The following is a 12,561-nucleotide window of genomic DNA, read 5'->3' on the forward strand; positions in this document are numbered from 1 at the left end:
GGAGAGGATCTGGGAAAGTAAAGACGGTAGAGGAAACCTGCGGGTTCGGGCTCGGGACTGCAGGCTTCCTGTGGCTGGAGCCTGTCCTTCCTCCGAGAGGCCTGGGATGACCAACAAGATAGCCCCAGAGCTGAAGGCATGGCCAGGGTCAAGTAAGAGGGAGTGAACCTGTGCAATACAAATTATTCTAGTCATAAGTGCTCTCAATTGGACGTCTACTATATGCCATGTACCTGGCTAAACTCCCTACCTCATTTAATCCTCATAGGCAGGAAGTTTCTCCATTTATAGGAGAGAAATCCAACTTTCAGAGAGATTAAGTAATTTGCCTGAAGTCACAAAAACAAACAAGATTCAGAGCGATCCTGGCTGTGGGTCCCAATGAAGATCTTACCTTCACTGCTCATCTCCCACCCCTCATCAGCAGGCAACAGAAAGTGGGTGTGAGCAGAGGGAGGCGCAGCAACCCCGGGGTCCTAGTCGCCCCACTCTGTCAACAGCTGATCTCACGTGACAACACCTATGTTTTTGCCTCTTCCACGGACTCAGGTGGCATCCAGGCCCGGGACTCCGAACCATCACCTCACCTTCAGGTTCTGTTCGCTGCCTCTCACTGTGATTTTTGTGTACCCAGCCTCATTTCACCCACCATAAAGGTGCCGATGGTTACCAGCATCGCCTTTTGGTCTGCAGAACTGTCTCTCTGGTCTACAGAAGAGAGCGTTAAAGATGAAAAGAAAATTAAAAGATTGGCTTATGAAGAGGAAAGATGTTAGTTGCTATTGATATTAATGTTTTAGCTAAACGACAGGAGGTTCCTAGCCACACCCACTGCCCCCTTGGACGTGGGAGCCATGTGGTAGCCTGACAGTTGATCAATAAGCTCAGAAGGTCTAGGACTTGGAAAGAAGGTCGGGTGCCCTGAGAGACAACCTGATGGTGCTTTTTTCCTAGACCAGGTCAAGACCCCAAAGGTCTGGGCATGGCCACGTGCAGGGCAGAGGGGATGTTTCACTTGGCAGAAGCAAAGAAAGAAGGATAAAACCGGAGGAGGAAGGGAGAGAAGATCTTGTTTTCTGCATCTCGAAATTCACACGCAGGATCGAGCTGTAAAAGCCATCCGAGTTGTTTGAAACAGATGCGCATTCTGCCTCGTTGTGTTGGGCTCTGGGCTGAGAAGACACATTTATAAAACATCAGAAGGAAAGTTCCAGTAGCTGCTCACAGCCTTCAGACTCAACTCCTCTAGGAATTCCTTTCCAAAGGGATATTTCTAGGGTTTCGTGCATGAGAAAGCCAGGGTTAGAGATTCACTTGGTCGACCAGCCCTGCCACCAAAATAACTGATAACTATCCCCCCAGGGGAGGTGGGAAAGGCTGAGGCACTCAGAGAAAAGACGTCTTATTTATCTATCTACATGCTTCGAACATATACAGTGATAACACATCCGATGCCTCAACTAATATTTATTACTCTGTGCCAGACATAAACTTATGTGCGGTCACACAGTGATTAAAATGCAGCCCCTACGCCCCAGGGGTTCTTGACTAATAGAAGAGACAGACCGATAAACAACTTACTACCGGTCTATTTTACGTTGAGCATATAACAGGGATATAAAGTGCCTGGGGACATAGAAGCAGGGCCAGGGGAGCCTTAGCAGATGTGACATTTCTCCTATGATAATTTTCTAGTCATCAGAGGAGAGGTAAGAATTCTCCAAGGAGAAAAGAGAAGTGAGGACTCTTCGAGCAGAGGGAACAGCTCTAGCTAAGGGGGGATGACGCACAAAAGCATGACTGGCTTGGTTTGGAGTGTGCAGTGCATGAGGTCTGGCATGGTAACTGATGATCAAGCATCATAAATGACCATTTACTGGGCCCAGAGGCATCATGATGATTTATTTACATTCAACTCAATGTCCCTAATCAGTTAGCCCTTCCCCTGGGCACTCGTGTTGGAAAGCGCACCCAGTCTTTTACTAGATTTCTAAAAGGTTCATTAGGATACTTTAACGAAGATCCAGTTTCCTTCCTGAAGCCATTCTAAAATCGGAGATTTTACTGGGGTCTGAGTGAACTAGATCCTGGACCCTCCTTCCTCACCCCTACTCCTGGGGCTGTGCTGGTACTAGTCCCAAATACTCCCAGACCCATTCTTCATCCTTCCTTTGCTCTATTCTATATCATGGTGATGACAAGGACCTTGGCCCCTGCGGACTGTACCTCCCAAGCTTCTGGCTGTATTCGGCCAGTGGGAGGTGGTGTCAGGATGTAGCGGGAGGAGGAAGGGGGAGCCGGGGAACTTCTCTCTCCCCCTCTGTGCCTTTCAGGCAGTGTCTCTGCAGCAGCTGTGACTCCTCCATGCCTCCAGCTCCCACCAAACAAACCCATTTTGGTTCAAGTTCCACTGAACACATCCACTGTGGTTGCAGTGTCCACCTGGTGACCTCGACCCCTGGGCTCTGGCATTACCTCACCTTCCTTTGTCTCCCTGGCCTAGGGGAGCAGCATCTTCCAAACAGTGCTCATTTATGTGTTGTCACACCATCTCTTGTTTGGCTACCCAGTTTTTCTATCATCAGCTTTTTATACTAAATCCCTCTGTTGTTAATACTTCAAGTGGTCTTAATTTTTCATCTTGGGCCCTAAATCAGAGGCAGTATCTTATTCATCTTTGAGTCTACTGTATCACTTGATACAGTGATTTTCTGAGTGAGTATTTGATGAATGGACAGATGGGTAGATAGTTGATTAGATAGATAAATGGTGATATGATTAGGTAGATGAAGGGTTTGATGGCTTTTCATGATTTTATGAGGATTTTTAATTTTGTGAAAATAAGGGAGTAGGTTCCAAGAGGACTACTAAGAAGGTGATTCCAAGGGACTCCTAAGGGTAGCAAGGTTTAGACAGCTGCGCCGCCACTGGTCAAGCCGAAAAGAGAATCCAGCAGCTGGAGAAAACACAAAAATAAGGAATACTTTGTCAGGTTTAGTCCTTGTTGTATCTGATTTGAGTCACTCCTTCCTTCAGTCTCTTTCTGGATCCCTTCCTACACTGGCTGAGGCCAAGGTGGAAGGCGTACCACTGGCAAGTAGTCTTAATTTTCATCTGGCAGACATTTCCATCACATTTATTATGCCTAAGTCTCTGCAAAGTGAAGAAGATATAATGGAATGAACTTCATCACCATTGATTCTCGGTCATGTACACTTGAAGAAGTTGCCTAATGGCAACAGTTCTGGGCTGGAAAGAATGTGATTGGCCAGACAACTATAGTCTTTGGAGTTCTTGGGGATTTTCGGTAATTATATTCTCAGAATCCTGTATCCTTCCTCTGAGTGTATTACCTTGAATAATTAACAATTCAGAGACCAAGCTTTTCCAAAGCCACTTTGTTTATCCCCTTGGTAAGCAGGGTTATACCGAAAGATGCTCGATTAGAGAGGTATTTCCGTCTCGGCTATTGGCGGTGTGGTGCAGGAGAGCACTGAGCATCCAAGCTCCTGGCTCTGCCGCTTACCTGCTGGATGCTCCCAGGAAAGGCAGTCCCCTTCCTTGAGTCCAAGATTCCTTGTCCTCACCTGTCTTCCTCACAGATTTTTGTGAAGACCAGGTGAGGTGATTGTGAAAGAAAATTAGAGGCCATAAAGCTCTATATCAGTGTCATTTGTTTTATAGTCAATCAGTTGGCCACAGAGATGTAACCTGAAACCCTCTAGCTGAACTTTAATCCCAGGCCATGCTGCCCTGTCATATAGGATAGATCTGCCTACTGAATAATCAGAATGCAACGAGTCATATAAAGAGTAAGAGAGCAACCAGAATTCGCTTAAGGCAAGGGGCTGCCATTGATCATAGCTGGATGGATAAAAATTACCAAAGTAGATGAAGTATCTCTGTGGTTCCCTCACCCCCAGCATCCTTCTCTTTATCCTCAAGAAAAATAGTTCTCATGTCAGGTTTCCTCTCGAGACCAGTGCCCCGAGACTACCGAATTTTGTCCATCCTTCCCATTTTCCTACATCAGCTTCTCTCTCTCTTCCAATGCTGCTAATCTCACCTCAGAACTTAAGATGCTGATGTAAGCTTTCACACCAAGGTACAGGATGGCCTGGTAGTCCCCTTAATCATGGGCTGCTCACTTTCTAAGGGCTGCACGTTGGCCCTCATATCTTTAGATGACATTTTAGGAGACATGAAGGAGGAGATATTTGGCGAGTGGAAAGTGGAGGGCCTTCCTAAAGATACTCCAGTTACTCTCCTAGGAACTAATTATTCAGACTCAAAGCAAGGTCAAAGTGGTCATGCCGAGACCCTTTTCCCTCTCAGCCAATTCAAGGTTGGAGAACAGAGGCAAATCTACCCAGAGAATTGTTATCACATCATATCTCCAGGGGACACAGAGGAAGGTTCTTTGTGCTCATAGCTCTTGGAATGGAAGAGATTCCCTGCCAGTCGAAGTCCAGTCTGCAGTCAATTCCAATACATTCTCATGGGGACAAACCACTTTATCAAGCTCCTCCAGCAAACGTTTTCTGCCAAGCTGGCCTCGCCTGCCACACTGGCTGTTCCCCTAAGTTCACTCTGCACCATGGGTTGGTGAGTGTTCAGAGCATAAAAATCTACTTTTTAGATTAGCCTTAACAAAGCATAAGGGAATGAGTATTCCGCAGCCACTGACTCATTGCAAAACCGATGTCGATCAATAGTTATTCATTGAACATCAACCGGCTCTGGTTATGCTCTGCTCAGAATACTCACCCCTCACTTCCTCTTCACAGCCTCTTTTGTGAGCACCCCCTTACTGAACCCACCGTCACCGCCGCCACCACCATCACCGTCACTGGTAATCAAGCTGACAGCCCCCCCAGGAGCTGTCCAGAATTTCAGCACTGCACATCAAACCAGGGAGGCGGTTAACTGGCTTCCTTTTCCTCTCTTTGCCAGAAGCAGATGGGAAAGGTGGGAGGAAGGGAATTATTTATTTTCTAGTCTTGCCCAAAGCAATCTCTATTTTGAGGGTCAGTTCCCTCCACCCCCATTCCGAGCGCAACATTAGCTTGACTGACAGTGGCCCCCACCGCAGCCCAGCTCCGAGAGGCCCTAACCGACCCCGTGTGCCTTGCATGGGAGTGCCTCTGCACTGCACAACTTTCAGTTCCAGGATTTTGCAAATTTTATGAGAATTTTCAGTCAAGCTGGTTTTTAGCTCCCCCTTTTCCCTCCAGCTAAAATCAAGATCTTTCATCCAGCTCTGATCTCAGAGGGACTTTTTTCTCCGCACTAGGGACATGATTAAATAACAGGCACACGTGCACACGCCAGCCCCAAACTCTTTTATTTCCCAGATCTTTCTTCAGTAATGAAGCCTGAAATGGAAAACTACTGTGCAGAGAAACTGTAGCGACAAGAGGAACAACGTGCCAGCCCAGTTCCTTCTGGAGAGAGAGGTGAGGACGTTTGCTCATGAAACAAGGGCGAATTAAATGTCATGTGTCAAGTGGAAGCCTTTCCAAGGAGGACTTTGGGAGGTTCAGTGACTACCCGTTGGGGGTCCATTAGCTGTGGATAAAGGAGGAATCAGGAAACATCTATCTTCCCACACTCTGCAGAGAACCTGGAGAGGATGAGAAGGGGATCGGCTGCAGGGAGCATTCTCGTCATTGTCCAGTTGGTGTGATCATTAACTCTACCAATTATGGCAATATAAAGAAATCATTAAAATGCAATTATTACAGCTGTATAAGTTTATAACTGCATAACTACATCAAAAAGCCGCCTTCGTAGGTCTTTATGTGCTCTGTAAACCTGAACAAATTGCAGCGAAGAAATAAGATTACTTCAGTACGAACCAAGAGCAAATCTGAAATGTTCGTCACCCTCTTTGGATAGCAGCATTGAGAGGCCTGGGTCCTCCCGTGACCCCTGGCCTCCTGGGTATGCCTGCTAGTCTTATCTTTGCTCTAGGCCTGCGTCTCCCATGACCTGTCTTTGGTCAGATTGATCCAAAAAAATGAAATGAAAGCCAACTAAGAAAGTACAAAAAATTTATCACAACCCTATGCATTTATATAATGTCTTACAGTTCTCAAATTCAAGAACCCTCTGGCTATATAATTAACTTCAATTACAAATTTTTAAGGAATTTGCCTAAGGCTGCGTGGTGAGCTGGACAGTGTGTGCGTGTTCTCACACCGGCCCCCTGATCCACTCCCCACCCTTCTCTGCGCCCCAGGAGGCTGCCTTCTGTGGACTGCATCGGTAGGCTCCCTTGCCCTCCGACGCTCTATTAGATTGGGAAGCAATGGCAAGGAAACAGAGTTGGAGAGAAGAGAGAAATCGGGGTTTTTATTCCCCTGGCTCCCTCCCTGTCTGGTCCTGGTTTGGCAGTAGCTGTTTTCTGTCTACAGCCACAGGTCCTGCCAGGTGGCCCTCTCCTCAGTGGTAGAAACAGGCCTCTCGGGTTCCGATAATCAGTCCTTCCATTTGTCCCTACAGGTAGGTCCAGGGTAGTAGCAGCTGCCCGTTGTCGCTAGCCTCGGGGTGCTTCACCATTTCTGGTTGGGGCTTCCCTTAAATCTACACACACCTCTTTTAAAAACCCTCTTCATTGACTCTTGAGTGTGCCCACTGTTTCCCGCCAGGACCCTGACCGAGACACATAACTAACGAGTGCTGGAATCTGAACTGGAATCCAGATCGTCAGGACCCTGGGAGCCCAGGTATGAATAATTTAGAACATTTAATTTGGTCCAGACACAGACATACTAAATGTCATCGCCATCAAAGCTTTAAGTCCCAAACTTCCTTTGGCACTCACTGTGCTGGGCCACTTACAGAAAGAATTACAAGAATACAAGCTCTGCCTTCCAGGAACTTTCATGCTGCATCAAGCAGACTGACATGAGCTACTCTGTGGACAGACTACACGTGCAGGCAGACACATCCCAAACCAATACCTGGATGGACAATGCTGGGGGCAGGGCTGTCCCACGGGGTAAAAGTAAATTCATTCGGGAGCTGAGAGTTGAACATCTAGAAAACACATTTCTATTTCTAAACTAGGTGGAGGAGAGCAATGGGTCAGATCATCCAAAACGAACCCAAAACATTTCTATTGGTTTTGACATGCATGATTAGACAACATATCATTGTTTTTTTGGGGGGATTTCTGCACCAGATATGCCTTCCTAATTAATTTTTATTAGACTAACAGTAAAGGGAGTTCACACATAACTTTTGTTGCCACCTGACAGGAACAAACAGAGAAATCTGGCTTCCGATGGTTCTGGAAGTGGGCTGAGGAGCAGATCGCCCACAAGCAGCCCACCATAGTTCACCGCCCACTTGTGCCGGGATCCGACGTTTTCACTCTGTACGATCTGAGATCGTGGGTCTGTGCTTACAGAATGCGGGTCGGGTTCTCAGGACAGAGCAGGCCCTTGCTGATGCACAGTGGCTCTGTAACTTTTCCTCTGGGGATCCAGATGCTCCAGAATAGCAACTTGGGTCTTCTTAATAAATCACAGGCAGAGGGCGGCAGTAAAGACTAGAGGTGGTTGGGAGTCAGAAGACTCAGAGGCCGGTGCATCCAAGCTAAGCTTTCCCGAAAAAGTCTCTGAACCCTGCTGATTTTCAGTGTTTTATGCTTGAAGATGGAGACAATAATATTCGTGCCAAGTTTAAAGTGAGACACTGTACTTGGCACATAAGGTGTTCTCAATGAATTGAATCATGGATGAGAAAATGCTATATAAATGTTAAATTCCAAATGTCTGCAGCATTGATATAGACTTTTAGAGTTGGAACCAGTCTTGCCAAGTTTGTAGATAAATTTCACTGAATTCCAAGCCATTATAAAATAATATAATGTGGTTCTTTTTTTTTTTTTTTTTTTTTTTTGCAAATAATGATAGCTAATACTTCTATGGGACCATCTACCAGACCATATTCTAAGCAATTTATCTATATAATCCTTGCAATTAGTCCACAATGTAGGTACTATAATTCTGCCCCATTTGAGAGATGAAGAAACTGAGACTCAGAGAGGTCACAGAGACATTACACAGCAGAGCTGGGATTCGGGTTGTGGGCCTGGTTCTAGAATCTGTGCTGGATGACAAAGTAAAACTGATATTCCAAAAAAGAGATACAAATAAAGTGTTATCAGAATGCAGAGGTGGCCGAGATTCCTTCTGGCCGGGTAACCAGACAAGGCTCCAAGGAAGAAGTAACCCTTAAGTTGGACCTAGAAGGATGAGAAGAAATTGAGCACACAGAGATGAGGTAGAAAAAGGACAAAGCGAGCAAGTCATGGAGATGGGGGACAGCAAGGAGTTCCATTTGGGGTCATGACGAGGATTGTGGGAGTTAAACTTTTGAAGATGGGTGAAAGTGAGGGTGTCCCAGAATGTCAGGCCAAGTTGCATGGATTATTTTTCCCTGGAGGACATGGAGAGCCACTAAGAGTATTTGAGTAAGAGTTCAACAGGATCAGAACTGTATCTGAGAGAGAGTTAATGTGACAGTTGTGTGTAGGATGGTGTGAGGGGGAGAAACTGAAGGCAGGGAGACCACGTGTCCCAACCATCTAATAGGCAGCTCTGCACCCACTGAGATAAATAAAGACTTGTTGACTGACTGACAGACTGGCTGATTGACGTGCTGCCTCCAAACCACAAACCCATCTCCATCAGAAGTCCCTTCTTGGGAATTCACCACAATGGCAGCTCTACCCGAAAGTGGGGACAGAACTCTTAGGCTGAAATGATTGGAAAGAGACATGACCTTGCATTTGTAGATAGAGAAAGGCTGAAAACTAGAAACTGCACCCCCTCCCCGCAAAAAAAACAAAGCTCCAGGGAGGGATGACACCAGAGAGAGAAACACCCCCAAGGAACTGAATATAACCCCAATTCTTTTTCCTTTTTTCTTGTATTCCTCAATCATGAAGGGAAAATGCATGGCAGCTGTACATAAATGATGGTTTTATTTCCACATGTGAGGTTGTCAGAGAATTTGGCTATAACCTTTTATTAGGTGTTAATAATTTAGAAAAGGAAGAAGCATTCCCAAGTCAAATCTAATCTTGTACAAATAAATACTTTGCAGGGGAATGAGAACATCACATTCATCCTGGGATGAACAGACGATTATCAAACTTTCACACGTTGCTGGCATGCATCAGCTGGGCCATTCACTCTGGTTAATGGCAATTACATTACTTTCCTTGGGTCTGTTTTCAGCAGTTAGATTCATAGTTCTGGGTGTCTCTCTCCTATACCGACTCTCTAAGGCTCCCTTCTATGTGTCTGTGAGGACCTATGTTCTCTGTGTATTTAGCGTGCACTGTAATAGCTATACATAGGAAATAGTCTAAGGTGCTTGATGTTCACTGATAGGCTAGTGCCCTGTGTTTACCCAAGAGGCCCCCTATGACTTAATGTTCAATTGAAGTCAAAGCATTCACTTGAGGGTATAGAAGTGACTTCACTTCGTGCTTACGCATAGGGGCCTCAGCATAGAAAAGGCCCTGGCTGACCGGATGCATTTGAGATTTTGCTACACAAGTGAGATTTTTTCTTGTTGCATGTTTCACATGGATAACTGGACCTGAGTCAGCCCTTTGCAGCACTGCACGCATTGGCAATAGCTATACAGCTGTCAGCCTGCTGTTAAATGTTAATCAAAACGTTTACACATCTATATATTGGGGTCTGTGATTGCAAAGCTACCCTTTCCCACTGCAAAGGAAAACGAGCCTTAAGGAAGCAGGCATATAGTAGAGAAGAGAACCCAGGGAAAACTATGTAGACTAAAAAGTATACCCAAGCTAATTTTTTCACTATAAAGAAACAGTTATTGTGATGCATTTGTCTGCTGTCCTGGATCCTGAATCAGATAAAAAGCTCTGCCTCACTTGGCAGAATGGAGTTGACCCTCATTCACTTTTCTGCTCCTCTCCCAATACCAGCCTTCCGGCCCCCAAGTGGAGCAATTCTCCCCAACTGGTCCAGCAGTCCCCCCAATCTGGCCAGATCCCTGGACAAAGCCTCAAGGATCTCAGACAGCTGCCACTCCCCTCCCCCCACAGAGTGCCCAAAGTGGGGGTGGCCCAGTGGAGTGCTGCTAAACTCGTCCTTCAGGAGAGAAGAATAACCCTGACTCATAGTGTTTGCCCATTTCCATGGTGTAAATAGCCCCACCGTGGCCAATTTCAAGCTACCAACATTTCAACAATCAGTATGTGACATCTTTGAGCATTTAACAATCTGCCCATGTGAATGAACTTTAGCACAGCACGGTCAGCTCCCCCTGTCCTCTGGTGCCCCTGAGGGCCTCCAGGCCTAGGCAGGTGGTGGGTGCCCTAACCCCGTATGGTCTTCACACTCACTGCTCTGCCTCTGAAGACTGCAGAACAGTAAGAACCTAACATGCTCCTTAATCATCATCTTGTTCAGAAAGTGTCACTTGCCATAAATATGGGCTTTTAACCTGTCTCCTTGGCAGCTACCTCTGGGTGTAGGGACAGGGAATTCATCATAAATTTCACAGCTGGTTGATTTCAAGGGAGCAGGAGAGGCTCTGAGCCTACAGGAACTGTGGAGTGTGCATGTCTCCAAGCTTCTTCACAGAGGAGCAGGGCAGCCTTTTCTGTGTCTGTCTGTCCTGGGTGCCCAGGCCAGGCGAAAACCAGCCTGGACTCTGTTTTCATAAAGTACAGGAGGGAGGCTAAGGGAGTACCGACCTCAAAGGTGTAGAAATTGGAGATCTGTTCAGGTTCAGAGCTGGAAACCCATCAACAGTTATTAAGTTATTAAGGGGATTACAGGAAATATTTTGTAAGCATAAAAGCTGTTGCCAGAGGCTAGAGAGAGGAAACAAACAAGACACAGAAACAGGGAGATGGAAACTGAGACAGGGTCAAAGATAGAAATGAAGAGAGGCAGAGACAGATGGCCAGAGATGGGATTGAACCAGATCGTCTTAAAACCAAAAAGCCCGAAATGGCCGTATTTCTTTATTGTTTCCAAGCTCCTGGGTACAGTTCAAAGCCCATTCAACCAATGCTCCCCTTCCCCCACCTCAATTCACCATTTAATTTTTCATCATAGCTGACAACATACCCTCTTCTTTGTTCAAACTCAGGGGCCCTAACAGAATGTTCTAACTTGACTCTGTGGCTTTATCTAGGCTACTTCCCCTCCGTAAACATTCTCTTCCCTTCTAAATGGCTTTCTTCTTCCCCAAACTCATTCCAGTCCTTGCCTCGTGCAGAAGACATCCCCGGTTCGCTGACCCAGCTTTGAACGCTTTATTTCTCTCTCGCTCTCCAGCACTTCGGTGCTCAATTTGGACAAATCTTTATCCTGGTGATCTCACAACGACTCTGCAACTCTTCAGCAGTGCGGCTGACTTTAGCCAAGTCATGTCCCCTCACACCATCATTCTTCAGCTGCACACAAAAAAAGACCAGACTGAATGACTTTTAGTTTTCTTGCAGCTCTGACATTCATCGGCTCTAAGTGATGATAGCTGCAGAGAAAGATGAACTGATGGAGCAAGAACAAACAGATGGGGTGGCCGAATGTGGGCTGAGAGTGATCAACGGTGACAGTGTAGCCATGATCTCCAGTTGTCCCAGGATCCCCTCTTCACAGTAACAACTGGCCACCCAGTTTGAAGGTTATAGACCCCAGTGTACTTTGTACTTGACCAAGTTCTGGCCTGTCAGACAGAAACAAACGTGATGTGTCACAGCTTCTGGGAACCTTCCTTACAGGACAGCTAGTGATCATCTTTTGCTCCCCTTTCTTCTTTATTCTCTCTTCCATACTGCTGCCTGGAATGTGGATGTGTTGGCTGGAGCACTAACTTCCATCTTGGTTCGTTAGGATGAGAACCACAGTGAGCTGGAAAGAACCTGCATCCCTGAGGACTTCGTAGAACAGAACCTCCCAAACTATATCCCTCTGGACTTTTTGCTGAGAGAGAAATGACTCTCACGTTTAAGCCACAGTTATTTTGAGTCTCTGTTACTCATAGCAGAACCTAATCCGAAATGATATACACAAAGTATTGAGTATGAGGAGGAGTTATCGTGAGGCCTCTACAGTCAGGTGGTAGAAGGTAGATGTGGGATAATAGGTGACAGGTGAAAGGTCATAGAGGAAGAGCTGAGAAGAGCATCTCTGTGCAGTTTTCTTTTTCTTTTTTTATTTTTTAACGCCTACAGCACCTGGTCTTCCTGGGTGGTCTCCCATCCAAGTACTAACCAGGCCCGACCCTGCTTAGCTTCCGAGATCAGACGAGATTGGGCACATTCAGGGCGGCATGCCGTAGTTCGGGCAGTTTTCAAAGCCCATCCCTAAACCCCGTCTCCATAAAGCCTTCCTTTTATTTGACCAGCCCAGCACTTCCAGGATCTGCCCTTCTCAAAGCCCCAGGGCACTTCCTATTACTTATCTGGCAAGGGCCAAAATGCTTGGTATCATCTTTGGGGATGTTTTTATTTTCCCAACCCAGCTACACCATATGCTTCTGAAGAAAAAAAAA

General features: G+C 46.2%; 1 pseudogene; it reads right to left on the reverse strand.

Moving 5' to 3' along the window:
- Positions 1–12,232: 12,232 nt before the first annotated feature.
- LOC112469071 lies at positions 12,233–12,350 on the reverse strand (annotated as a pseudogene).
- Positions 12,351–12,561: the final 211 nt, after the last annotated feature.

This window comes from Pteropus alecto, unplaced genomic scaffold (genome assembly GCF_000325575.1).
Source record: "Pteropus alecto unplaced genomic scaffold, ASM32557v1 scaffold106, whole genome shotgun sequence".
Taxonomy (NCBI): domain Eukaryota; kingdom Metazoa; phylum Chordata; class Mammalia; order Chiroptera; family Pteropodidae; genus Pteropus; species Pteropus alecto.